At 53.2% G+C, this 26055-nt stretch overlaps 2 non-coding genes across 2 annotated transcripts; one reads left to right on the top strand and one right to left on the bottom strand.

Annotated features, from left to right (window-relative positions):
* The first annotated feature begins 7300 nt into the window (after window positions 1–7300).
* Window positions 7301–7383, top strand: TRNAL-CAG (transfer RNA leucine (anticodon CAG)). The gene has a single exon. It is a non-coding gene; the product is annotated as a tRNA-Leu (tRNA).
* Window positions 7384–7572: 189 nt separating this feature from the next.
* Window positions 7573–7655, bottom strand: TRNAL-CAG (transfer RNA leucine (anticodon CAG)). The gene has a single exon. It is a non-coding gene; the product is annotated as a tRNA-Leu (tRNA).
* Window positions 7656–26055: the final 18400 nt, after the last annotated feature.

Raw genomic sequence — 26055 nt, 5'->3', positions numbered from 1 at the left:
AGGGGAGAGGTACCACAGAGGCAGAGCTGTGGGCGACTAGGCCAGCTGCAGTGGGGAGCATGGCATGGTTAGGTGGCTGAGGGTAATACCTGCTGGGGGGGGGGCACATATCTTGGCTCTCTGACGATCTAAGCTTTACCTGCTCCAGACACATGGGATTGGCCCCCAATCCCAGTAATATGTCACTTCCTGTCCTGTAAGAAAAATAATCGGCTCTTAAAATGAATTCTGACCTCTGCCTGCCCCACCTGTGCAACCTAGACAGGTGAGCTGCCAGCTCCCTGCATTAGCATGGAGACAGGCGTGACAATGGATCTGTTCACCCGACAGCTAGGAAAAAACAGCCCAGGGAGGGGAAATTCCAGCGAGGCTGTTACTCATCCCTCAGCCCTGAGGACCTGACAAGGGCGTGTCCTAAAATGTTGCTAATTTTGGTCCTCTGAAATACTTTGAGCTGCTCCAACACGGGTGTGACGTTATTGACAGAATCTGTAACCGTATAGATCATTGTTGCAACCAAGGTCCTGTAGTGGCACCAAATCTTGTATAAGGGGTCAAATAAGGTGTCTAAGACAAGGTTATGGTTTGCTGGTTACGATTATGCTATCTGTATGCATGTATCATTTTTGTATTTAAAGTTATAAGTATTGGCTCTATACTGTCTGTAGTTCAAACTTGTGCTATGCTTCTGGGTGACACCCCAAACAAGTTGGTGTCAGCTCTGCCTAGCCTGCTTGATGGCCCGTTAAGGACCATCAGCTATAGAACTGACCCATTGAGAGAAGGCAGACACACCTTGTGAATCAGCAAGGCATGCAGGGACATGCCTATGGTCAGAACTCTGAGGCTTTTCCATGCCATGTGATGGACAGCTTGTCTTTGAAACAAAGAAAGAAAGACCACATGGCAAGAGAATATAAAAAGCTGCTGTAGCTCTTCCATCCTATCTTCAATCCTGCTTCATACCTCTGGAGGGACTTCGCTACAAACTGAAGCTTTACACAAAGGACTGATGACCCATCCCAGCTGGGGATGTATTCCAGAGACTCGATTTAAACCTGCAGTTTATTTCATCACTGCTACAAGCCTGAACCAAGAACTTTGCCATTACTGTATGTAATTGACTCCATTTAACCAATTCTAGCTCTCATCTATATCTTTTTCCTTTTATGAATAAACCTTTGAGATTTTAGATTCTAAAGGATTGGCAACAGCGTGATTTGTGGGTAAGATCTAATTTGTATATTGACCTGGGTCTGGGGCTTGGTCCTTTGGGATCGAGAGAACCTTTTTTCTTTTACTGAGGTATTGGTTTTCATAACCATTCGTCCCCATAACGAGTGGCACTGGTGGTGATACTGGGAAACTGGAGTGTCTAAGGGAATTGCTTGTGTGACTTGTGGTTAGCCAGTGGGGCAAAACCAAAGTCCTCTCTGTCTGGCTGGTTTGGTTTGCCTTAGAGGTGGAAAAACCCCAGCCTTGGGCTGTAACTGCCCTGCTTTAAGCAATTTGTCCTGAGTTGGCACTCTCAGTTGGGTCCCGCCAAAACCAGTCCACTGTAACGATGCTGGTTCTGGCAGAGCTGACATGCATACAGATAGCATAATCATAACCAGCAAATCATAACCTTGTCTTAGACACCTTATTTGACCCCCTTTATACAAGATTTGGTGCCACTACGGGACCTTGGTTGCAACGATGATCTATACGGTTACAGATTCTGTCAATAATGTCACAACGGGACACCCTCCTGCTGAGGCTGAGATACTCAGAGAGGGCCAGGCCAAGGGGTACTCTGAAAACCTTTTTGTCTCAGGATCCCCTTTCAAAAGCTGCAGCTACTTCTGCATGTTACCTATCATACTCTTCAAATCATTGGGAAGGGCAGGGGATGGGTGGGCTCCAGGTATGAACCTAGCCAAGAAGCTACTCAAGGATTGCCAATCAGCCTTCCTGCTCCCAACCTGAGCTCTGTGGCCTGTCTCCTGCTGGCCACAGCAGCTCCATTGCAATTCCACTCCTTGTCTACCAGCAGTACAACCCTGGCCCCACTCTCAGGAGAGCTACTCCTCGATATTTGCTGGCTGCTCTGTGTTGGGTCTCACTATTTTGTCTCTGGCCTGCAGAGCAGCAGCCGTGGGCTGTGACAGGGAGTCGCGGGGCCAACCTGACTCATCACACTGGATCTTTTGCTTGAATGTTGAGCCAAAAAAAGGACAGATTCAGCTTTTGCAACAACAGAACTTCACTGGGCCCCATGTGCGTTGTATGAGGCTCCAAGGGAAAACCAGGCAATGGGCTCAGCTCAGCGATTACCAGGCTACATGGTCAAAGGTATGCTAAGCCCAGCTCCACCCCTCTCAGAATAAGTCTGAGGAGACTCCTTCTGTGGCTCGGAGTTCTCAGGGAATCTAAATGAGTTCTCAGGGGAGCAAACCCACAGACAGTGGCCGTGCTGGTAAGATGGGTCATTGCTCGTTCTCTCTCCACCAGCTGGTGGCCGCTCTCACATTTTTTCCTAAAATACTTAATTAGCTTTAGGAAAAAATAAATATGCACATACCCATCTCCGAATCATTGTAATTTATTTATCACTAGCTAGTAAGCCTGTTGTGAAAAGTGATATTAACAAACATACAAGTATCACTTTTCACAGCAGACTTACTCAGCCCTGGAGGGAGGGGTCAGGGGAGGCAGTGGGGGTCAGGGGAGATGGGGGTGGAGGGCTGGGGGAGGCAGCGAGGCCTGGAGCCTGAAGCCCTGCTGCCAGAGCCCGAAGCCTTGCAACTGGAGGACGGGACCCAGGGACGGAGCCCGAAGCCGTGTGGCCGGAGCCTTGGGCCTGCCACCACGCAGCCAGAGCATGGGGCTGGAGCCTGAAGCCCCGTGTCTGAAGCCTGCCACCCCACCACCCCAGGGCTGAAGCCCAAAGTCTGAACCCCCTCGCCCCAGGGAAAGTGGGGAACCCTCTGGCTGCCTGCTCCTACAGCGTTGTGCCCCAAATGACTCCAGAGGGGGGCAGGGCCCAATCCCTGCTGGTGACCCTAGTAATCAACACCAAGGCGGTGCACCCAGGAGCAACAGGGAAGGGGAGGGAGAGCTACTTTACCCTCCCCGCCCCATCACAGGCCAGGAGGCTGTGACCGCAAGAAAAGCCCCCTGGTGGCCGCATTTGAGAAACGCTGCGTACTATATATGGTATGTAAAGTGCTTTGGGATTCTTCCGATGAAAGATGCTGTGTAAATGCAATATACCATTAGTTGTTATTCATAACAGGCGCTCTAGTATACAACAGAGGAGACATACACACATGGGAGGCACCTAAGGATTTAACCGTACAGCTCTTCAAACACCATCCAGTTTAGTTATATTTACATGCAGCTGTAAAACGTGCATTATGAAATCTAGTGAGCGGCAACTGGCACAATACAGTTTATACTTATGCTTGGTTCTTCATTACAGCCTAAATGACTCCAGCATCTCTTCCTCCCAGTACATTACAATCTAAGACACTTTCATACCCACCCGCTCCCTAAAACCCAAGTCTTGGGGCCTGATCCTGTGCTCCTTACTCCCCTCAACATCCTTGCTGACTTCAGTAGGGTTACTTATGTGGGCAAGAGCTTCAGAATTGGATCCTTTACCTTTTTCACCTTATACGCTCTAGGTTAAATGTTCAAAGGCAGGTGCAAAAGGTGCAGCCTCAAAACCACAGTTATACATGCAGAGCATTTGTACGCACCAGCCGAATCGCTCACTCATGCTTGCAATTACTCCAACTGTGTGTGCAAATGTAGGTTTTTGCAATCACAAAGACTAGAAGCCAAATCCTGGATCCCCTGTGCTAGAGCAACTCTGAAGTCATCAGATTCAGTGGACATGCCCAGCCGGATGAGAATTCTGAGCCAAGGCATGCTGTCAAGTTGCTGGAGAGGCAATGCCTTGGTCCTATAGCTGGGTTTCCCAGTGGATGATTTCCCCACTTAGCACATCAGTTCACATGACACCCTTATCGCAGAACTGCTGGCAGGCGATCGCTGTCCAACTGCCTGTGGTTGAACCTCCCCACACAAGCTTCATGGCTCAGTAACATGGGAAAGTTAACACAACAAAATCTGATGCCGCAGTGCAAACAAAAGGCAGACAAAGCCCTTACCGTACAGCTGCTCTTTACTGAGCTGCAGACAGAGACTACTTACCACCAGCAATCAAGCCCAAGCACCTCCATTCTGATTTTGACTCCTAAGGGTGAACAGAGACAGAATAATTTGTGCCACAGAGGGACACTGAGACCTTGTCTTCATAGCAGAAAGGGTTTGCAACTATAGCTTAAAGCATATACCAGTTCCCCAAAAGAAATAAGCTATACTGTACTGGCAGAAGGACTTTTTTCCCCAGTATAACTACACTAGGTCTCCTGCCGGCATAGGCATAGCTATGTCAGTTACGGGTGTGATTTCTTCCAAATTACTAACCGACATAGCTATGCCAGCAAAACTTTTAAGTGTAGACCAGACCATAGGAAGGTTGCCCACAAAAATACAGAACATTTAGATGCTCCCATAAATCTCTGGAAGCTTGACACACTATACAACTGCTAATAAATATTCCAGAGGCCGCGAACAACACAGAGACAGCGTAAGAATGATCAACAGTCTGGCACAGTTAACAGATCCGAGCTCCTTTCTCAGCTCTGTGTGATTAACTTCTCTATACTTCATTTTCCCCAGCTATAAAAATAGGGATAATCTTAATTAAGTAATTAATATTTCTACAGCATGTCTGATGCTATCTAAGTATAATACATTTGCAGTGTTGATCCCAGGATATGAGAGACAAAGTGGCCAAGGCAATATCTTTTATTGAACCAACTTCTGTTGGGGGAAGAGACAAGCTTTCGAGCGTCACAGAGCTCTCATTGTGTCTCTCACAATTTTACATGTCTTTTTGGCCAAAAACTGCCAAACAAGAGGACTGATTGTACTGTATATCATGTTCCCACTGGGTACGTTAGCCCCACTGCAGCGCAGAAATGTAACACTCTCCTGAGTCTTGTTCCAGCATGTTGCTCGTGTTTGAATACAAAAATGCCTTAAAATAAACAGCGGATAAAAAAGGACACGCACAAGTGATTATGAGGCTAATGAAAGTGTAACTGAATATTCCAGCCATATTAGCATCAGTGGAATGTGAGGGAAGAAGCAGGAAGACAAACTTTTGAAAGGGGACAGGCAGGTTAAACAAGAAAACTATAGATCCAAGGTGTTCATGCAACAAATAATACCTTCAGCAAGGAAAGATACTGATCTGTAAGAGGAAATGGATGCCTGGCCTGGAAAACAGCCTCCTGAAACAGAAAAGGATAGCTTTAAAGACTGTGGGCTAGTTTACACTACACATGCTCTTCTGCTACAGCTATAGCAGTACACCTATACAGGTAGAGTCACCTAGTGTAGACACAGCCTGTGCCCACAGAGGGGGTTCTTGTGATGGTATAACACCACCACCTCCCCGAATGATGTTAACTGCCCACAGAAGCTCTCTTCTGCCTGCATAGCTGCGTCTACACTGGGGGTGTTACTGGCCTAGCAATGTTGGCTGGAGGGATGTGTTTTTTTCACACCCCTGACCGACATAGCTCTGCCAACAAAATGTCCTAGTGTGGACCTGGCTTGGCGTTTTCATCACTTTGCAGTGTGGTAGGTGGTGAGGGGTAATGCAGTGAGGCCTGCTCAACACACAGATTTGGTACCAATACGACTATGTTGGTTAGGGAGGTGATTTTTACTGATCTACTGATACTGATACCAATACAGCCCCTAGCGTGAACACAGTAATATTGGGATAAAGGTGCCTTAGGCCCCGTCTATGCTATGCGCCTCACACCTGCGCAGTTCGTCGCCCGGGCTGGGGCAGCCACGTGCTAATAACGCAGCGACACCCACAAACCACATCACACCTGGGCTAGACCCGACCACTACACCCCCACCCTAACCCCACGCTGCAGCTGGCTCATGATGACAAGCTGGGGGGAGGGGGGGGCGCACGGGTCCAGGCCATGGTGGGGGCAGCTGGGGGACTGAAGGGAGCTGGGGGGGGGGGGGGGAGGTTTCCGGCCACAGGGAGGAAAGGAGCCGGGGGGGGGGGGTCCTAGCCGGAGGAGAAGAGAAGCCAGGGGGAGTCCAGGCTGGAGGGGAGGGAAAGGAGCCGGAGGGAGGAAGGAGGAGAGCCGGGCGGGGCTGGCCGGTGGAGTGGGAGGGATGGGGGGGGGGGTCCCTGCTGAACAGGGGCGAAGGGAGCCCGGGGGGGGGCTGGGCCGGAGGGGGGCGGAGGGAGCCCGGGGGGGGGACTGGGCCGGAGGGGGGACGAAGGGTGCCCGGGGGGGGGGCTGGGCCGGAGGGGGGCGGAGGGAGCCCGGGAGGGGGGCTGGGCCGGAGGGGGGCGGAGGGAGCCGGGGGGGCGGACGGAGCCCGGGGGGGGGCTGGGCCGGAGGGGGGCGGAGGGAGCCCGGGGGGGGGCTGGGCCGGAGGGGGGACGAAGGGTGCCCCGGGGGGGGCGGGACAGAGGGGGGCGGAGGGAGCACGGGAGGGGGGCGGAGAGAGCCGGGGGGGCGGAGGGAGCCCGGGGGGGGGCTGGGCCGGAGGTGGGCGGAGGGAGCCCGGGGGGGGGGCTGGGCCGGAGGGGGGACGAAGGGTGCCCGGGGGGGGCGGGACGGAGGGGGGCGGAGGGAGCCGGGGGGTGGGGGGGGGCGGAGGGAGCCCGGGGTGGGGCTGGGCCGGGCCGGAGGGGGGCGGGGGGAGGCGGAGGGAGCCCGGGGGGGCGGGGCCGGAGGGGGGCGGAGGGAGCCGGGGGGGGGCTGGGCCGGAGGGGGGACGAAGGGTGCCCGGGGGGGGCGGGACGGAGGGAGCCGGGGGGGGCGGAGGGAGCCCGGGGGGGGGGCTGGGCCGGAGGGGGGCGGAGGGACCCGGGGAGGCGGGGGGGGTCTGGGCCGGAGGGAGCTGGGGGGGGCGGGACGGAGGGGGGGTGAAGGGAGCCGGGGGGGAGGCCGGACCGGGGAAGGGGGGAGCCCGTGGCAGGGGCCGGTCAGACCCAACCGGTCTCGCCCCCACCGGGCCTGCGAGGACCCCGGGCCAAGGGCGACCCGCGCTCGCGGGAAGGGATTCGAAGTGCGGCTGCGCGGAGTCCGGGCTCGGGCGGAGTGCGGCTGCGCTCAGTTTCCCTGGGGGATGAAGTCAAAGTGCGGCTGCGCGGAGACTAAGACGCTTATCTACCCACGGGCGGGCGCTGACGCTCACGGCTGTCAGGATGGCCGAGCGGTCTAAGGCGCTGCGTTCAGGTCGCAGTCTCCCCTGGAGGCGTGGGTTCGAATCCCACTTCTGACAAAGCTCAACCTTTTGGATTTCACGCTGCGGTGCCCCCGGCTCCCAGAGCGCCTAAAACCGGGTGTGAAATCGTTGTTTTGTTTGTGCCCGTGCTGCCCGGTTACCCCGCAGCGGAGCCCGGGAAGGGCACATTTGAAATATAAAGGGCTTCAAAGGGGTCACAGAAAGGAAAAAAAAAAAAAAAAGCTTTGTCAGAAGTGGGATTCGAACCCACGCCTCCAGGGGAGACTGCGACCTGAACGCAGCGCCTTAGACCGCTCGGCCATCCTGACTTCGCTGGCAGAAGGGGCTCTACCTTCTGTCACATTCATACGCCACTGGCGTCTGCCCAGCTCATGGGTGCATAGTTTGCAGTTACAGCCTGTTCATGCGCCTGGTTATTTCCCATGGCCACTGAGAGCCTGCAGCTTCCTTCTCCTCTGAGCTGGGGGACGTGACCCTGCCAGAGGGGTCCTTCCTGGGCATTCCTCTTTCTATGGTGTTGCTAGATGTGCTGACACCATTGGTATTTCAGCCTGGTGTGTATGGGCTTATCACTAAGGCTACGTTTCAGTCACGGGTATTTTTTAGCTAAAGTCACCGGCGGGAAACAAAAATTCACGGCCTGTGACCTGTCCGTGACTTTTACTATATACCCCGAACTGAACCTTGGGTAGGGGTCTGTGTGTTCTGGGGGGGGGCGGTCAGGGGGCACTGCAGGTGCTGGGGGGGAGGGTTGGCGGGGCTGGCTCCATGTGTCCCTGCAGCTCCTAGGCGGCGGAGATGCCAGGGGGCTCTGCGCGCTGCTCCCACCACAAGCGCCGGCTGCGCAGCTCCCATTGGCCGGGAACCGCAGCTAATGGGAGCTGCAGGGGCGGGGCCTGTGGGCGCAGGAAGCGCGCGGAGCCCCCTGGCCCCTCCACCTAGGAGCTGCAGGGCCATGCCAGTGGGAGCCGGGGAGCCCCCCACCCCAAGGTAAGCACCCTCCCACACACCCTCCAACCCCCTGCCCCTAGCCCTGAGCCCTCTCCCACACACCCAAACTGCTGCTGCTGGCCCAGGGGCTGCCTGGCTCGGGCAACCCCTGAGCCAGCACCTGCCACTGCAGAAGTCACGGAAAGTCACAGAATCTGTGGCTTCCGTGACAGACTCGCAGCCTTAATGATCATTAATGTTTAATCAGCACTAATTCTTATTCTTGTACTGATCTTGCACTAATTGTGTTCAGTATTAATTTATATTCATTTCTTTACCATCAATAATTTTAAGAGTATTGCTCTTTATTAATTTCTCAGTAATTTTTAACAAATATTGATTTTTATTAAATTCATCAAGACCCTCATCTTGCAATAAACCCCACGCAGGTGACCCCCTTTGCATTCTGACGCATTCCCATGGCTCAGGGGCTGTGCTCATTTGAAGTGCATTACAGGACTGGAGCCTTGCTTTTTATTAAACATAAGAACAGCCATACTGGGTCAGGCTAATGGTCCTAGTCCAATGTCCTCTCTTCCAATAGTGGTCAGTGCCACCTGCTTCAGAGGGACCGAACAGAACAGGGTAATTATCAAATGATCCATCTCCTGTCATCCAGTCCCAGCTTCTGCCAGTCGGAGCTTTAGGGACAACTGGCGCATAGGGTCAATGCTCCCAATCTGTCTTGGCTAATAGCCATTAATGGACCTATCCTCCATGAACTGATCTAGTTCTTTTTTGAACCCTGTTATACTTTTGGCCTTCACAACATCCCCTGGCAAGGAGTTCCACAGATTGTGCATTGCATGGAGTGTTCACTTATTTATTCAGTATTTAATAGTCCTCTTCAATCAACATTGATATGTATTAATTCATTTATTTGGCAGCGACTTTTATTTAGTATTGATTCTTGTTCATTAAGGCCCTGAGCCAAACATGCACATGCCTGACTTATCCATATGTGGATGCTCATTGGCAGGGCCGGCTTTAGGCCAATTCCCCCGATTCCCCGGAATCGGGCCCCGCACCGAAGAGGGCCCCGCGCCTTACTCACCCGGCAGCGGTCCACTCTGGGTCTTCGGCGGTATTTCAGCGGCGGGGGGTCCTTCGGTGCTGCGGAAGATGCGGAGCGGACCCCCCGCCACCGAAGAGCCGCCAAAGACCCGGACCGCCGCCGGGTATTTGAATTGGGCCCCGCAGGTCCTAAAGCCGGCCCTGCTCATTGGTTATTGTTTGCAGCATAGGGGCTTATGGCCACGTATTCCCAGATGTAGGGTTTACTATTGTGCCTATTCCCATTGACCTCAATAGTGGTACAGCCTGGTAGTGTTTTTGGTATTAAAATAATATTTTCCCTGCCACTGCATCATGGGCAACTATAAATATTCTTAATAACAATGATCTTAATATACCAGGCTGCACAGCGTGTATGCAACAGGTTGGCTATCTATGTATCGGAGAGGACAAAGAAGATCAGACAACAAAGAATATATGGGAGAGGGTCAGATGTGCAGATGCTGAATGGAAGAGCACAGACATTTGGGACGGAATGGAGAGGTATGGCCATCTCGTACCACTTGAATGTAACGAGGCCCTGATTCAGAACAAGCGCAGGACTGAGTGATCCTACTGAAGTTAATGGGACTACTCATCTGCTTAACGTTATGTACTTGCTAAAGTCTCTTGTTGCACCCGGGCCATAATGCGCAATTTCAGCAAATCCAAACCAGCTGACAATCATTTATGCGTACAGGACTTTGCTTATGAGGATCAGCTGACTGTGGATGGCAGTATTGTGCTAACTCATAGGAGCACTCGTCACAGACCAGGCACGGACTGAGCACTGTACAAACACAGAACAAAAAGCCAGTTCCTGCCCTAAAGAGCTTGCAGTCTGAGACCGGGGGTTGCCCCCGCACCCATTGTGGTTGAAAGAACAAATGGTGGGAAAGTGTTTGTTGACAATGAGGTGTTGTCTCGCCTTTTGGACTGTGTTGATGAGCAATTAGAAATAGGCCATGTGTGACCCAGCACTCATGTGTTCCCTCTCATTTTTTACATCCATGTGTGGAATGAATTTTGGGATGTGCACCAATATGGAGGTGATGTGTGGTGGGGGTGGGGCTGAGGGGTTTGAAGTGTGGGAGGGGGGCTCAGGGCTGGGGCAGAGGGTGGAGGTGCGGAGGGGTGAGGGTGAGGGCTCTGCCTGGGGGTGCGGGCTCTGGAGTGGGGCTGGGGATGAGGGGTTCGGAGTGTGGGAGGGGGCTCAGGGCTAGGGCAGGGGGTTGGGATGTGGGGGGTGCAGGTTCTGGGGTGGGGCCAGGGATGAGGGGCTTGGGGTGCAGGCTGCCCTGGGGCTGTGGTGGGGAGAGAGGACTCCCCCCAGCCCTCTCTCACTGCAGCAGCTCAGGGCTGGGTGAGAGGCCCCAGCTCCGGCGTGGCTGGGTTGGGTTGGGTTGGGTCAGGCAGGGGCGCCTCTCAACTGTCTCAAACGATGGAACACGGAGCTGAAAATGTGCCCTTGTGAGGGATAAAACGCAGACAATTGTGGCACAGCCCCGAGCCCAGCGCATGATGTAAGCATTGAAAAGACCCTGGGTCACATCCTCGACTGGCGTCAGTCAGCCCCACTGAAGTCAATCGAGTTACAGCAGCTGAGGATCTGGCCTTCTGAGCTTAAAGGCGAGTGAGGCAAAGAACTTGCGTGATACTCACGCTACACTGGATGTTGTTGCTCGGTGGGCTAATAGCCTGGAGGCAGTTCACAGGATTGCCAGGCTCTGGGGGGCTGGGTCACAGTGGGCCATCGTTAACCGTTCCCAGACGTCTGGATGCTTGGAGGTGATCATTTTGGGAACGTGAGGGAGGAGGAGGGAATTCCTCCCCCCTCAGGATCAGAGTTTGACCTGCATCAGAGTGGATTTGGGAAGGAACTCTACTCTTGGATTCTCTCGCCACGCTAAGCATAGGCGTGCGCAGCACATTTCATTAGGGTGTGCACCCAGGGAGCCCCGCCCTAGCCCCGCCCCCACCCTGCCTGAGCCCCGCCCCCATCCACTCCCTCCTACTTCCTGCCCCCTGACTGTCCCCCTCAGAATCCCCAACCCCCCCTGCTCCTTGTCCCCTGACTACCACCTCCTGGGACCCCTGCCCCTAACTGCCCCCCCAGGACTCCACCCCCTAGCTAAGCCTCCCTGCTCCTTGTCTCCTGACTGCCCCCTTAGGACCCTACCCCCTACCTGTCCCCTGACTGCCTCCCTAGGATTCTTATCCACACCCCCGCCCCCTGACAGGACCCCCAGAACTTCCGACCCATACAACCCCCCCCTGCTCCCTGCCTGCTCCAACCCCTCTCCACACCCCTGCCTCCTGACAGGCCCCCCCCCCAGAACTCCCGACTCATCCAACCCCCCCCCAGCTCCTTGTCCCCTGACCACCCCCTCCAGAGACCCCCCACCCTAACTCCCCCCCCAGGACTCTCCTTGCTCCCTGTCCCCTGACTCCCCTGATCCCTATCCATCCCCCGCCCCCGATAGACCCTGGGACTCCCATGCCCCATCCAACCCCCCCTGCTCCCTGACTGCCCCCTCCAGAGACCCCCCACCCCTAACCACCCCCCTGGTATTCCACCCCCTATCCACCCACCTGCTCCGTCCCCTGACTGCCCCCACCCCTTATCCAACCCCACCGGCCCTGGCCCCCTTACCACGAAGCTCCTAGCAGCATGTTTTGCTCTGCGCAGAACCAGACACACTGCCCCACGCATGGGTGGCAGGTTTGTAGAAATTTTGGCGGTGCCCAGAACCCGCCCCCCCCCCAACTCCGCCCCCCACCTGCCTAAGGCTCTGGGATGGAGTTTGGGTGGGGGAGGGGGTCTGGGGTGCAGGCTCTGGGATGGAGTTTGGGTGCTGGGTGCAGGCTCCGGGCTGGGGCAAGGGGTGGGTGTGCAGGAGGGGGTGAGGGGTGCAGGCTCTGAAACGGAGTTTAGGTGCAGGCTCTGGGCTGGGGGTGGGGGCGTAGGAGGGGGTGAGGGGTGCAGGCTCTGGGAGGGAGTTTGGGAGTGGGAGGGGGTGCAGAGGGAGGGGGTGCAGGCTCTGGGAGGGAGTTTGGGAGTGGGAGGGGGTGCAGAGGGAGGGGGTGCAGGCTCTGGGAGGGAGTTTGGGGGCAGGAGGGGCTGTGTGGGAAGGGGAAGGGGGTGCATGCTCTGGGAGGGAGTTTGGGGATAGGAGGGGGTGCAGGGGTGAGGGCTGTGGGGCTGAGGATGAGGGGTTCATGATGCAGGAGGGGGCTCAGGGCTGGAGCAGAGGATTAGGTGCGGGGGGATGAGGGTTCTGGCTGAGGATGCAGGGCCGCCCGGGGGGGGGGCAAGTGGGGCAATTTGCCCCAGGCCCCGGGCCCCGCAGGGGCCCCCACAAGAATGTCGGAGGCTCCCCCCCACCTCCGCCTTCCCCTGGCGCCTCAGCACGCCGCATCCAGGAGCGGCCCTGGGCAGCGCAGCCGCGCCGTGGTGGCTCCAGCAGGGCCTGAGCTCCTCCTGCTCAGAGCCGCGTGGTAAGGGGGCGGGGCTGTGAGCTGCGGCCGAGCAGGAGGAGCTCAGGTCCCGCCGGCAGGGCCACCCAGAGAATTCAGGGGGCCTGGGGCAAAGCAATTTCGGGGGCTCCTTCCCTAAAAAAAAGTTGCAATACTCTAGTAACATGTATTTGGAAATGTAAAAAATAACCAGTGAAATACATTCAAAAATTAATTTTTAATAATTTGAAAATACACGCAATACATTATTTAAAAACATGAAATGCTTTAATGGTATGTATACATTTGCAATTACATAATGGGCTGTCGCTGGGTGATGGTGATGGTTGGTGCCAATGGGCTATCACTGCCTGGGGGTGGCGTTGCTGTTGCCCAGGGCTGGGTGGGGAGCTGGGCTCTGGATCGGGGGGTGCCCAGCTCACAGGGGCTGGGCTTGGAGCTGGGGGTCAAGGCAGCAGGGGATGGGGTCAGGGGGTGCCCGGCTCACAGGGGCTGGGCTCGGAGCTAGGGGTCAGGGCTGTGGGGGGATGGGGTCGGGGGGTGCCCAGCTCATAGGGGCTGGGCTCGGCGCTGGGGGTTAGGGCTGCGGGGGATGGGGTTGGGGGGTGCCCGGCTCAGAGGGGCTGGGCTTGGAGCTAGGGGTCAGGGCTGTGGGGGGATGGGGTCGGAGGGTGCCCAGCTCATAGGGGCTGGGCTCGGCGCTGGGGTCAGGGCTGTGGGGGGATGGGGTCGGGGGGTGCCGGCTCAGAGGGGCTGGGCTTGGCGCTGGGGTCAGGGCTGTGGGGGGATGGGGTTGGGGGGTGCCCGGCTCATAGAGGCTGGGCTCGGAGCTGGGGGTCGGGGCTGTGGGGGGATGGGGTCAGGGGGTGCCCGGCTCAGAGGGGCTGGGCTTGGAGCTGGGGGTCAGGGCTGTGGGGGGATGGGGTCGGAGGGTGCCCAGCTCATAGGGGCTGGACTCAGAGCTGGGGGTTAGGGCTGCGGGGGATGGGGTCGGGGGTGCCCGGCTCAGAGGGGCTGGGCTTGGAGCTAGGGGTCAGGGCTGTGGGGGGATGGGGTCGGGGGGTGCCCAGCTCATAGGGGCTGGGCTCGGTGCTGGGGTCAGGGCTGTGGGGGGATGGGGTCGGGGGGTGCCTGGCTCAGAGGGGCTGGGCTCGGAGCTGGGGGTTAGGGCTGTGGGGGGATGGGGTCGGGGGGTGCCCGGCTCATAGAGGCTGGGCTCGGAGCTGGGGGTCAGGGCTGTGGGGGGATGGGGTCAGGGGGTGCCCGGCTCAGAGGGGCTGGACTCAGAGCTGGGGGTTAGGGCTGCGGGGGATGGGGTCGAGGGGTGCCCGGCTCAGAGGGGCTGGGCTTGGAGCTAGGGGTCAGGGCTGTGGGGGGGATGGGGTCAGGGGGTGCCTGGCTCAGAGGGGCTGGGCTCGGAGCTGGGGGTTAGGGCTGCGGGGGATGGGGTCAGGGGGTGCCCGGCTCAGAGGGGCTGGGCTTGGAGCTAGGGGTCAGGGCTGTGGGGGGGATGGGGTCAGGGGGTGCCTGGCTCAGAGGGGCTGGGCTCGGAGCTGGGGGTCAGAGCCAGAGGGCGATGGGGTCGGGGGTGCCCAGCTGGCCAGCTCAGAGGGGCTGGGCTCGGAGCTGGGGGTCAGGGCTGTGGGGGGGGGTCAGGGGGTGCCCCGGCTCAGAGGGGCTGGGCTCAGAGCTGGGGGGGGGATGGGGTCCAGGGGTGCCCGGCTCAGAGAGGATTACCATGCTACTTACTCCCGCCTCCCCCCTCTCCCGGAGCCCAGCGAGCCGCATCCAGGGAGCGGCCCTGGGCAGCGCTGCAGCAGTGTGGCTTTGATGAGGGGTTCATGATGCAGGAGGGGGCTCAGGGCTGGGGCAGAGGATTAGGGTGTGGGGGGATGAGGGTTGGGGCTGAGGATGAGGGGTTCATGATGCAGGAGGGGGCTCAGGGCTGGGGCAGAGGATTAGGGTGCAGGGGGATGAGGGTTGGGGCTGAGGATGAGGGGTTCATGATGCAGGAGGGGGCTCAGGGCTGGGGCAGAGGATTAGGGTGTGGGGGGATGAGGGCTGGGGCTGGGGTTGAGGGGTTTGGGGCATTGGAGAGGCTCAGGGCTAGGGCGGAAGGGCAGGGTAAGGGAAGCCTGCCCTGCCAATTAGGGATGGGGGGCGCTAGGACCCTGGGGCAGCAGACAGCCGTTGAGCAGGAATGTGCTGCTACACCAGCAGCAAAAGCAGGCATGGGATGGGAGAGGCCCACGCCGCTTTCTTTCAGGCAGAGACGCTCTGGGGCAGGGGGGGCGAGACCCACGGGGGGGTGGCAGGCAGGGCAGGGAGACCTGCGTGGGTGTGTGGCAGGCGGGGGCTGGCCCGGGAAGGCAGGGGAGGGGCCCGGGCTTGCTGCACCGGGAGAGTGGAGCCATTTGCCCACCCCTGCATTAGGGTGTGCCCGTGCACACCCGGCACTCCCCGTGCGCACGACTATGATGCTAAGTATGTCTCAGACCCCCAGTTTGCGGCTGGGGAGCATGCGGGGCTGCTACGAAAGGGGCCACACACCATTTTCTCTGACACCTTTGCAGGTCCCTGATTGTGGGACACCCGACAGCTGCTCTAATCTTTGCCAGCTGCCAACAGCCCCCAGCAGCCACCCTAATGCCGCGAGATCAATGGGCATAAGGGAGTCCCAGCCACACTGCTTTTTCTCAGCCACCTGCCGAATGGCAAAGGAGCTAAACCACCAGTGAATCCTATTAGACTGGTGTGATGGGTTCCCCCCCACCTTTGGAGTGCCGCCTGGAACTGGGGCACCACCAGGCCCTTTAAGTCCCCACCGGAGCTCAGGCAGCTGGGCTCGGGTAGGGATTTAAAGGGCCCGGAGCTCTGCGGCGGCCGGAGCCCCGGGCCCTTTCATTCGCCCCTGAGCCCCGGGGCTCCCAGCTGCCTCTGCAGCTGGTAGCTTGGGGTGATTTAAAGGCCCTGGGGCTCCCAGACACAGCCGGAGCCCCAGGGCCTTTAAATCTTGAAAGGCCACGCCTCTTCCGGCGGAGGCCATGCCTCTTCTGGTTGAGGCCACGCCCCCGCTCAGGACTCCGGCGTACCGGTAAGTCCTTTAACTTACTTTCACCCCTGGGCACCACTTTCACCCCTGGGCACCACTGAGCCCACCTGACCGGGTTCCCCTTCAGCCTGTAATGCTGTGACAAGCTGTAGACACGCTCCCAGTCTCATACTTTCACCAGCACACAGGTAGGGACACACAGACACTGAAATCAGCTCTGCATGGCGAGGCTGTCAAGGCTGTATCCCCACTTTGAACTTTAGGGTACAAATGTAGGGGCCTGCATGAGGACTTCTAAGCTTAACTATCAGCTTAGTTCTGGTCCCTCTGCCACCATTCCCTACCCTGGGAAGCTTTTAGAAACCTCTCACCAATTCCCTGGTGAATACAGATCCAAACTCCTTGGATCTTAAACAAGGAGAAATTGACCCTTCCCCCCTCCTTCCTTTCACCAACTCCTGGTGAATACAGATCCAAACCCCCTTGGATCTTAAAACAAGGAGAAATCAATCAGGTTCTTAAAAAGAAGGCTTTTAATTAAAGAAAAAGGTAAAAATCATCTCTGTAAAATCAGGATGGAAAATAACTTTACAGGGTAATCAAACTTAAAGAGCTCAGAGGACCCCCCTCTGTCTTAGGGCAGGTCCACACTGGGGCGGGGGATCGATCTAGGAAACGCAACTTCAGCTACGAGAATAGCGTAGCTGAAGTCGACGTTTCCTAGATCGAACTAAATTTACTTACTTCGGGTCCACGCGGCGCAGGCAGGCTCCCCCGTCGACAGCGCTTCCTCCTCTCGGCGAGCAGGAGTTCCGCAGTCGACGGGGGAGCGCTTCTGGGATCGATCTATCGCGTCCAGATGAGACGCGATAAATCGATCCCAGAAGATCGATCTCTACCCACCGAATCAGGCGGGTAGTGTGGACCAGCCCTTCGGTTCAAAGTACAGCAAACAAAGATAAACACTCTAGTAAAAGGTACATTTACAAGTTGAGAAAACAAAGTAAAACTAAGACGCCTTGCCTGGCTTTTTTACTTACAAGTTTGAAATAAGAGAGACTTGTTTAGAAAGATGGGGAGAACCTGGATTGATGTCTGGTCCCTCTCAGTCCCAAGAGTGAACAACCCCTTAAAACAAAGAGCACACACAAAAGCCTTTCCCCCCCCCCCCAAGATTTGAAAGTATCTTGTCCCCTTATTGGTCCTTTGGGTCAGGTGTCAGCCAGGTTACCTGAGCTTCTTAACCCTTTACAGGTAAAAGGATTTTGGAGTCTCTGGCCAGGAGGGATTTTAGTACTGTACACAGGAAAGCTGTTACTCTTCCCTTTATAGTTATGACAGAGGCTCAGCTAAGGAATTGCTTAGCTCTCAAGTGCACACTGCCCTCTAGAGGGTAAACCCAAAATTGTACCATCTTGCGCTGTACAGCGCAAGCTCATGAAATTCACCCCCTCCCTCAATGTGGAGAGGGATATACACAGCTTTCTGCCCCAGGTTATGATTTTCACATGCACTGGTTTTAGATGAAACAAAACAAGTTTATTAACTACAAATGATAGATTTAAAGTGATTATAAGGGATAGCAAACAGATCAAAGCAGATTACCTAGCAAATAAACAAACATGCAATCTAAACTTAATATACTAAAGAAACTGGTTATAAGTAGCAAATTCTCACCCTAAATGTTGTTTTAGACAGATTGCAGAGATTCTTGAAGGCAGGCTGCACTTGCTTGCAGCTTAAAACTCCAGATATTTCTTTGACAGGCCAGACAACCCTCCAGCCTGGGTTCAGCCCTTCCCCCTAGTCCTGTCTTTTTTGTTCCCAGGTGTTTCCAGCAGTCCTTGGGCTCGGAGTCAATGAAGAACGAACCACAACAATGTCACTCCCCTGCCTTAAATAGTCTTTGCCTATGGCTGGAATCCTTTGCCTCTCAGTTTGATTCCCGCCCCCGGTCAGTGGAAAAACACTAGTATTATCATGGAGTCCAGTACCATGTGACTTGGTCACATGTCTCTGCAGCCATAACACAAAGCCTGTTTGCAGAGTCCCCAGGAAGGCTTCCTGGTGGGAGATTAGCCTCTTCTAAGACCTATTGTTCTCCTTAATGACCCTTCCCAACGAGCCATCTAGACTAATTGCATTCTTCTAGTTGGCGTTCCCCAGGTGTAAACACATTTGTAATAGATACATAGACAATATTCCTAACTTCAGATACCAAAATGATACATGCCTACAAACTGGATACTCATATTCTGTAAATCATAACCTTTCCAATGACCTCTCACATGCCTTATCTTGCATAAAACACATCTTTGTTATGCCACAATCATACCATAACAATATCTCTATGGAGAATTTGAGGACACAGTGCCACAAGTAGGTCACCAACAGGCTGGCTTTGTGGTCTGGGGTTCAGCGGGACCTGGCTCCTGGAGCCCTGTACAAATGGTGAGCCTGGGTCTGAGCTCACTTCATGCTGGTGGGACTTCATCAGGCCTGATTCTGCTGTCAGGGCCAGTGGGTTAAACCAGGAGTAACTCCACTGCAATGTGTGCAGAGCTGAGAGTGGAGACTGTAGAAACAAGAGAGCCAGGCTACCCACTCCTAACACAAGCCAATTGGCTCTGGATTATCATAGAATATCAGGGTTGGAAGGGACCTCAGGAGGTCATCTAGTCCAACCCCCTACTCAAAGCAGGACTAATCCCCAGACAGATTTTTGCCTCAAATCCCTAAATGGCCCCCTCAAGGATTGAACTCACAACCCTGGGTTTAATAGGCCAATGTGCAAACCACTGAGCTATCCCTGCCCCCACATCACTCAGCCCCAAGCAGTCATTTATTTGTTGAGGGGAAGTTAGCAGGGACAATCCCATCCATCCCACTCTCCACTGTCTGATCCCCGACTCTAAACATTCAGCAATACCCCAGCCATGGGCTATTTTTCCCCCTCCTCCTCTAAGATACGTTCCTGCGCTTTGCAATAACATTTGCTAACTCGAATACCACATGCTCTTTAGCTGCAGCAGCAAGACCTTTGTGTGGCTTCTCTCTTCCTCTAGGGCTTTTACAAGTAAATGCCTCTCTCCAAAGGGTGGAAGGAACCTTTTGGGGTGCTCAGTGATTCTGAGACAGTTCTAAAGAGGAGGGGAAAACGTGATCTAAAATGTCCAGAATGTGCCGTCCGTCAGTCTGTTAAAGGGCTGCAGTTCCACAGAGGGGTCCTGTGGCCAGCATGTCCCCTCCAGAGTGACACGCAAGCCCCCAGCACCCCAAGGTGAATTTTAGGGTGCAATCCCATGTGTTGCCTGGGTGAGTTGGAAGGGGAAGAGGGTGAGGGATACTTCTCTCTTCACACAGCAGTAGGACAGCTCCCTGGAGGGCACTAGAGAAGGGGAACGGCTTCGTCCATGCTGGCTAGTGCATCATGGCTACAGTGGAGCATGGTCTGCTGGCTAGGGACATGGCCAGCCTGCTCCTCCCAATACAAACACTTCTGCGTGCTGTACCTCCAGCCGCCACCTGAACTCCTGCCCCGGGTGACGGGATCTTGGGAACACAAGACACGTGACACTCCCACAGGACAGAATTTGGCCATTTGCCATAGTTTTGTATAATATTTACTTAAAGCCCATTCAAGCATCAAACTGACCTGGTGCTTTTTAGGCCTCCTGGTGACCATGGATATTAGAAACACCATTATCTCACGTACAGTGAAGATTTGCTTGTATCTCCACCAGCTTTATCATGTGGGAGAAAATCTAATTAACCAGAAATATTTTTTTAGGAGTGAATTTAAGAGGGTGAGATTGACTAAGACCATGTCTATACTACCGGTGTTACAGTGGCACAGCTACAACGCTGCAGCTATCTATTGACTTCCTACAGTGATGGAAGGGGTTTTTCCGTCACTGTAGATAATCCACCTCCCTGAGCAACGTTAGCGAGGCCGACAGCAGAATTCTTCCACAGACCCAGCCACGTTTACACTGGGGGTGAGGTCAGCATAACTACGGTGCTCAGCGGTGTGAATTTTTCACACCCCGAGTGGCATAGCTACGTCAACCGAACTTTTAAGCCACAAACCAGGCCTGAGTAAAAGACTGATCCAAAGCCCACTGGTATCTCTGGGAGTCTTTCCATTGACTTCAATATGGTTCAGACTAAGCCCTAAGCATATGTGTGAAGAGCTACTTAGGGAAAGCTATGTTGAAAGTGGGGAAAGGGCTTGCAATTTGTTCTGAAAATGGTCAAGCCTGTGGTCATAGTCCTCTCTCACAGGAAGGAATTTCCACAGTCTGGCACACTCATGAGCCTTCGGCTACTGGCTGATACTTTGATTGTTCCAGTAGAATGGAGCTACTGAAGGAGGTCATGGCTGTGGAGGGGGAGGTGATCTCACAGGCTTCTGGGGTCAATCCAATGGAAGGTTTTGAATATCAGGATAGAGACCTTGAATTGGGCTCGATACTTAATGGGGAGCCAGCCAGGAGCTGCCGTCACAGATTGATTGGATTTAAGGCCAGAAGCGACCTTTAGACCATCTAGTCTGAGCTCCCGTCTATCACCGGCCATTAACTTTCACCCACTTGCACCTACATTGAACTCAGTAACCTGTCTTTAGCTAAAGCAGGTCTTCCAGAAAGGCACCATTCTAGCTCTGAGGTCATCAAGTGCTGGAGAATCCACCACTTCCCGAGGTAGTGTGTTCCAATGGTTAATCAGACTCCCTGTTCAAAATGCATGTCTAAATTCTCATTTTAATTTGGCTGGTTTCGTGGCACGAACAGTCCTACTCATGTGAGTATCATTTGCAAGATAAGATCCTCTATTTACAAGTTGCCAGACTGAAGCACTTAGTTGCTCTTTGGACAGTTACACCCTATAGTCTAGGAGTTTCGTGGGTGTGGATATTCATTATCTTCATCTGAAAATGTGTAATCAAAGAAGAAAACAACCATAGCTACAGTTGCCTTGAGGCCTGGGGCCCAATCCTAAGGTCCTTCTTCAGGCGAACCTCCCCTTGAAGTCATTGGGATGTTTACCTAAGAAAGGACTTAGGAGTGTGTCGTGTCATTTTATTTCTGTGAATGAAGAGGCCCCTTTATTTGCACAATCACTATTAAAGATCCCATCCAATTTCGCATCGGTGGTGCTTGTCACATGGGTGCTTCTGCAGCTACCCACTGAGCAGCGCTGCCTAGCCTGTTTATATGGTCTCCTACTCACAAACACACACCGTCTCTTTCTTTTTCACCACAGGTACCTTTCATCCTCAGTATCCAAGCAGGGCAGGACACAACGCAGGTACACAGCAGGAGGAGGTGCCTTTCCCAGATTTCTCTCCTCCCTTTGCTTCCTGTTCCTAGTCCCAATGACATATCCTCCCAGTTACTGAGCCAATTGTCTCATGAGCCCAGACGTGGGTTCTAGCCCACAAAAGCTTATGCCCAAATAAATGTGTTAGTCTCTAAGGTGTCTCTTGATGTCCTTGTTGTTTTTACTGATACAGACTAACACGGCTACCACGCTGAAACCTGTCATCCAGGTCTCAGTAATCCCTCCACAGAAACAGATTAATTAACTTCACTCAAACTTGCAGTCTTCCGGCAGCAACTTCATTGACCTGTGCCCTACAACTAGCTCTCTATCACAGTGACAATTAACAATGCAGAGCCCCATGACCACTCGCCTCGCCCTTCCGTGAGAAAAGAACTGAGTTAGGAACGTAAACACATGAATACCAGGGAGCCAGTGTCAATCTTTCAGCTGGGGGATGGGGAGGGAACCTCACCCAATAAAGCCAGGCTCAGAACAAACAAGAAAACATGATTCTGGGATGTATTAACAGGTGTGTTGTGAGCAAGACACGAGAAGTCATTCTTCCGCTCTACTCTGCTCTGGTTAGGCCTCAGCTGGAGTATTGTGTCCAGTTCTGGGCACCGCATTTCAAGAAAGAGGTGGAGAAATTGGAAAGGGTCCAGAGAAGAGCAACAAGAATGATTAAAGGTCTTGAGAACATGACCTATGAAGGAAGGCTGAAAGAATTGGGTTTGTTTAGTTTGGAAAAGAGAAGACTGAGAGGGGACATGATAGCAGTTTTCAGGTATCTAAAAGGGTGTCATAAGGAGGAGGGAGAAAACTTGTTCACCTTAGCCTCTAAGGATAGAACAAGAAGCAATGGGCTTAAACTGCAGCAAGGGAGGTCTAGGTTGGACATTAGGAAAAAGTTCCTAACTGTCAGGGTGGTTAAATACTGGAATAAATTGCCTAGGGAGGTTGTGGAATCTCCATCTCTGGAGATATTTAAGAGTAGGTTAGATAAATGTCTATCAGGGATGGTCTAGACAGTATTTGGTCCTGCCATGCGGGCAGGGGACTGGATTCGATGACCTCTTGAGGTCCCTTCCAGTCCTAGAATCTATGAATCTATGAAACGGGTATAAATAACAGGAGTACTTGTGGAACCTTACAGACTAACAAATTTATTTCAGCATAAGCTTTCGTGGGCTGCAGCTCACTTCTTCGGATGCATAGAATGGAACACACCTACAGAAGATATTTATACATACAGAGAACATGAAAAGGTGGAAGTACGCATACCAACTGTCAGAGGCCAATCAATTGAGATGAGCTATCAGCAGCAGAATTAAAAAAACCTTTGAAGTGATAATCGAGATGACCCATAGAAGGTGTGAGGAGAACTTAACATGGGGAAAAAGATTCAATTAGTGTAATGACCCAGCCATTCCCAGTCTGTGTTTAAACCTAAGTTAATTGTATCTAATTTGCATATTAATTCGAGTTCAGCAGTCTCTCTTTGGAGTCTGTTTTTGAAGGTTTTTTGTTGCAAAATTGTCACCTTCAAGTCTGTCACTGAGTGGTTAGAGAGGTTGAAGTGTTCTCCCACTGGTTTTTGAATGTTATAATTCCTGATGTCAGATTTGTGTCCATTTATTCTTTTGCGTAGAGACTGTCCGGTTTGGCCAATGTACATGGCAGAGGGGCATTGCTGGCACATGATGGCATATATCACGTTGGTAGATGTGCAGGTAATGCCCCTCTGCCAGGTACATTGGCCAAACCGGACAGTCTCTACGCACTTCAAAGGTTTTTTTTCTTCTGCTGCTGATAGCTCATCTCAGTTGATTGGCCTCTTACAGTTGGTCTGCGTACTTCCACCTTTTCATGTTCTCTGTATGTGTAAATATCTTCTGTCTGTGTGTTCCATTCTATGCATCCGAAGAAGTGAGCTGCAGCCCACGAAAGCTTATGCTGAAATAAATTTGTTAGTCTCTAAGGTGCCACAAGTACTCCTGTTCTTTTTGCGGATACAGACTAACACGGCTGCTACTCTGAAACTGGGTATAAATAGTGATAGGTTTGAACAAGAATCCCAGATCAAAATCCCTCCGACTTGGATACAGAGCTGAACTTTGCAGCGAGGGTGCAAGTCTCTATGATTGGAATGCAGGTGTCTGACTCTGAACTCACTTGCACTTGTCCGTCAGTGACTTCAACGGAGTTATTCCTGATTTACCAACTTGTACGTGGCAGGGGGGCCTGGCTCCATGTTTCTATCTGCGAGCAGGCCTACCACTGCCATGTTCGATTTACCCCATCAGATCCCTAGGCGTGGCCACGGAAAGACAATGGACCCGATTGTGCTGTCACTTGGTGTTAAGGAGTAATGTCTCTGCAGCCCATGGAATTACAAAGCACCGTGAGAGCAGAATCAGACCCAGTGACTTTATTAGGCAGAGAACAGAGAATCATTAATCAGAAAACCCCTTCATGGGCAGAAAGGCAGAGGAATCCATTACCTCTGGCCTCCTGGAAGCTCATCAGCAAGAGAAACAACAGAGCCATCAGGAAGCTTGATGAAGATAATGCCTTTGCATACAAGCCACATCTTGGCCTACAATGTCCTATGCATTTGGCTTTAGGGAAGTTTTCTCTTTTCTAGATTGGGATCTAAGAATCCTCCGTGGGGAGGGGAAGGGGAGAAGAGCCCTGGGGAGGGAGAGGTTGGGGCCAGGCCTGTGAGGAGAATGCTACAGCAAAGGGCACCTGCTCTTCCCCATGCAGCAAAGGTTTCTGCTACCCTGGGTTTGTAAGGGCTTGTCTTCACATATAGCGCTACAGCTTTACCCCCAGTGCAGACACCACCATATCGGCAGGAGAGTTTCCTGTGCTCTCCCATCAGCACAGAAGCATCTTCACTAACAATACAGTTACTGTAGGTTTCTCCATGGCTGACTTCAACCGGAGTTCTGGCTGAGTAAGGCCTTCGGGAGCTGTCTCTCCAGGGTGAGATCACCAAGGGAAAATAGAGACCTTGGGCATTGGGGCTTGAAACCGGAGTTGGAGATGCAGGTGTGTCCTCCTAAGGAGTGCCCCTGAGGAATCTAAAGGCATGACGATAACTATGGACCAAACCCCATTGCATTGATTCTGTTCTTAATCAAACAATACTCCCGTAGGAGTTAGTAGAAGCGTTGATCGCCTACGGGTTGTGTAAAGAGAGCTGGATTTGGGTCCCAATAATGATAACAAATAGTAGTAATAATAACGATAATATTTTGCACGTCTATAACATATAACACCCTTCTGGCCACAGTAGTTAAAAAGGCTGTAAGGCCTTAGGGTGCCTTGTGGACTCCTACCCTGTTGAGATAAGCAACTGGAAGGACAGAAGGATACTGCGAACAGTGATAACCCCAACCCGCTGACCTTTCTGTTGTGAGTCTGTGGCATAGCCTGGCACCAAAGATACTGTCAGCTGCAATTATATCTGCAGAAACGACAGATGGTGATTTGTCTTACGCAGATACTAGGACTGTGTACATTAGAGACAGAGGCAGCTAACTAGCTAGCTATAGGTAAGCAATTCAAATATTTCCATATAGAAGCAACATGAAGACTTGTAATGATCTTGCCACTCTGAAGTCCCACTGGGCCAGCTGGTGTATATTGTTATCATTGATTTACAGGGAGCTACATGGTTTTACACCAACTGAGCATCAGGTATGATGATTTCAATGGGAGACAAACGACTGGCAATTGGTGGGTTGTTCTATACTTTGTAGCACACTTTGGACACCGCATAACTAATTAACTAACTAACAAGGACTGAATTTTTTAACACCATGTGCTCTGTAACTTTGTAGCAATTGCCTCTCAATGTTGCCATTGGTAGCTGGCATCAGCAAACTGCTAATTTGGAGCAAAGCTTTCCACACTTTTATAGCAGTCCTGGCAGTAACCAGGGAGGCCGGTGGGAATTTTGCCATTGACTTTAGTGGAAGCAGTATGGGGCCCTTCAAGAACATCTTGATGACACAGTCCCCGTACATGCTTTGACTTCCCAGTGCTCCCGGGAAAACGTTTGGAATGAGATGTTTAAATGTACCTGTGCCTCGGGAGCAGAAGGCAAAATGATTTCTTCCTCTCCGATCCGTACTATCCGTCTCTCCTGCAGTGCACAGCTCTACTGCACCCTGCTTAGATATGGTGCCAGCGGGCTTTAGACAAACACCCTCATTCCGATCTTGCTTAAAAGCCAGTTGGACACTGGTGTGACTCCACTGATTTACCCCAGTGATTCCTGATTTACACCAGTGTGCCTGAAATCAGAAGCAGACCCCCCCCCCCATATCTGAAAATTGTGATTTCACATTGACCAGAGAAGGATTTTGATACCCAGGAAAACTTTGTAAATATGGTGTAAACCTCAACCGCCTTGCAGATGCTTTTTTGTTCTTCACGCCACTTGTTAGTTACACTATAGGGCCAAGTATTTATGGGCCTCATCCTGCGCCCATTGAAGTCAATGAAAAGACTGCCAGCCACTTCAGTGTCCGCAGCTCTGGGCTTTAATAAGGATTCCTGCTTTCTCACGGGCTTTTTACTCCTCCTCTAAGTCAGACACTGGTTCTCAACCAGAGGTAGGTGTACCCCTGGGGGTACGCAGAGATCTTGCAGGGCATACGTCAACTCATCTAGAGATTGGCCTAGCTTTACAACAGGCTACATAAAAAGCACTAGCGAAGTCAGTACAAACTAAAATTTCATACAGACAGTGACTTGTTTATACTGCTCTATATACTATACACTGAAATGTAAGTACAATA

The sequence above is a fragment of the Emys orbicularis genome, chromosome 14, assembly GCF_028017835.1.
Source record: "Emys orbicularis isolate rEmyOrb1 chromosome 14, rEmyOrb1.hap1, whole genome shotgun sequence".
Lineage (NCBI taxonomy): Eukaryota > Metazoa > Chordata > Testudines > Emydidae > Emys > Emys orbicularis.
The sequence above is the reverse complement of the archived record's forward strand: the minus strand, read 5'-3'. Positions and strand labels throughout refer to the sequence as shown.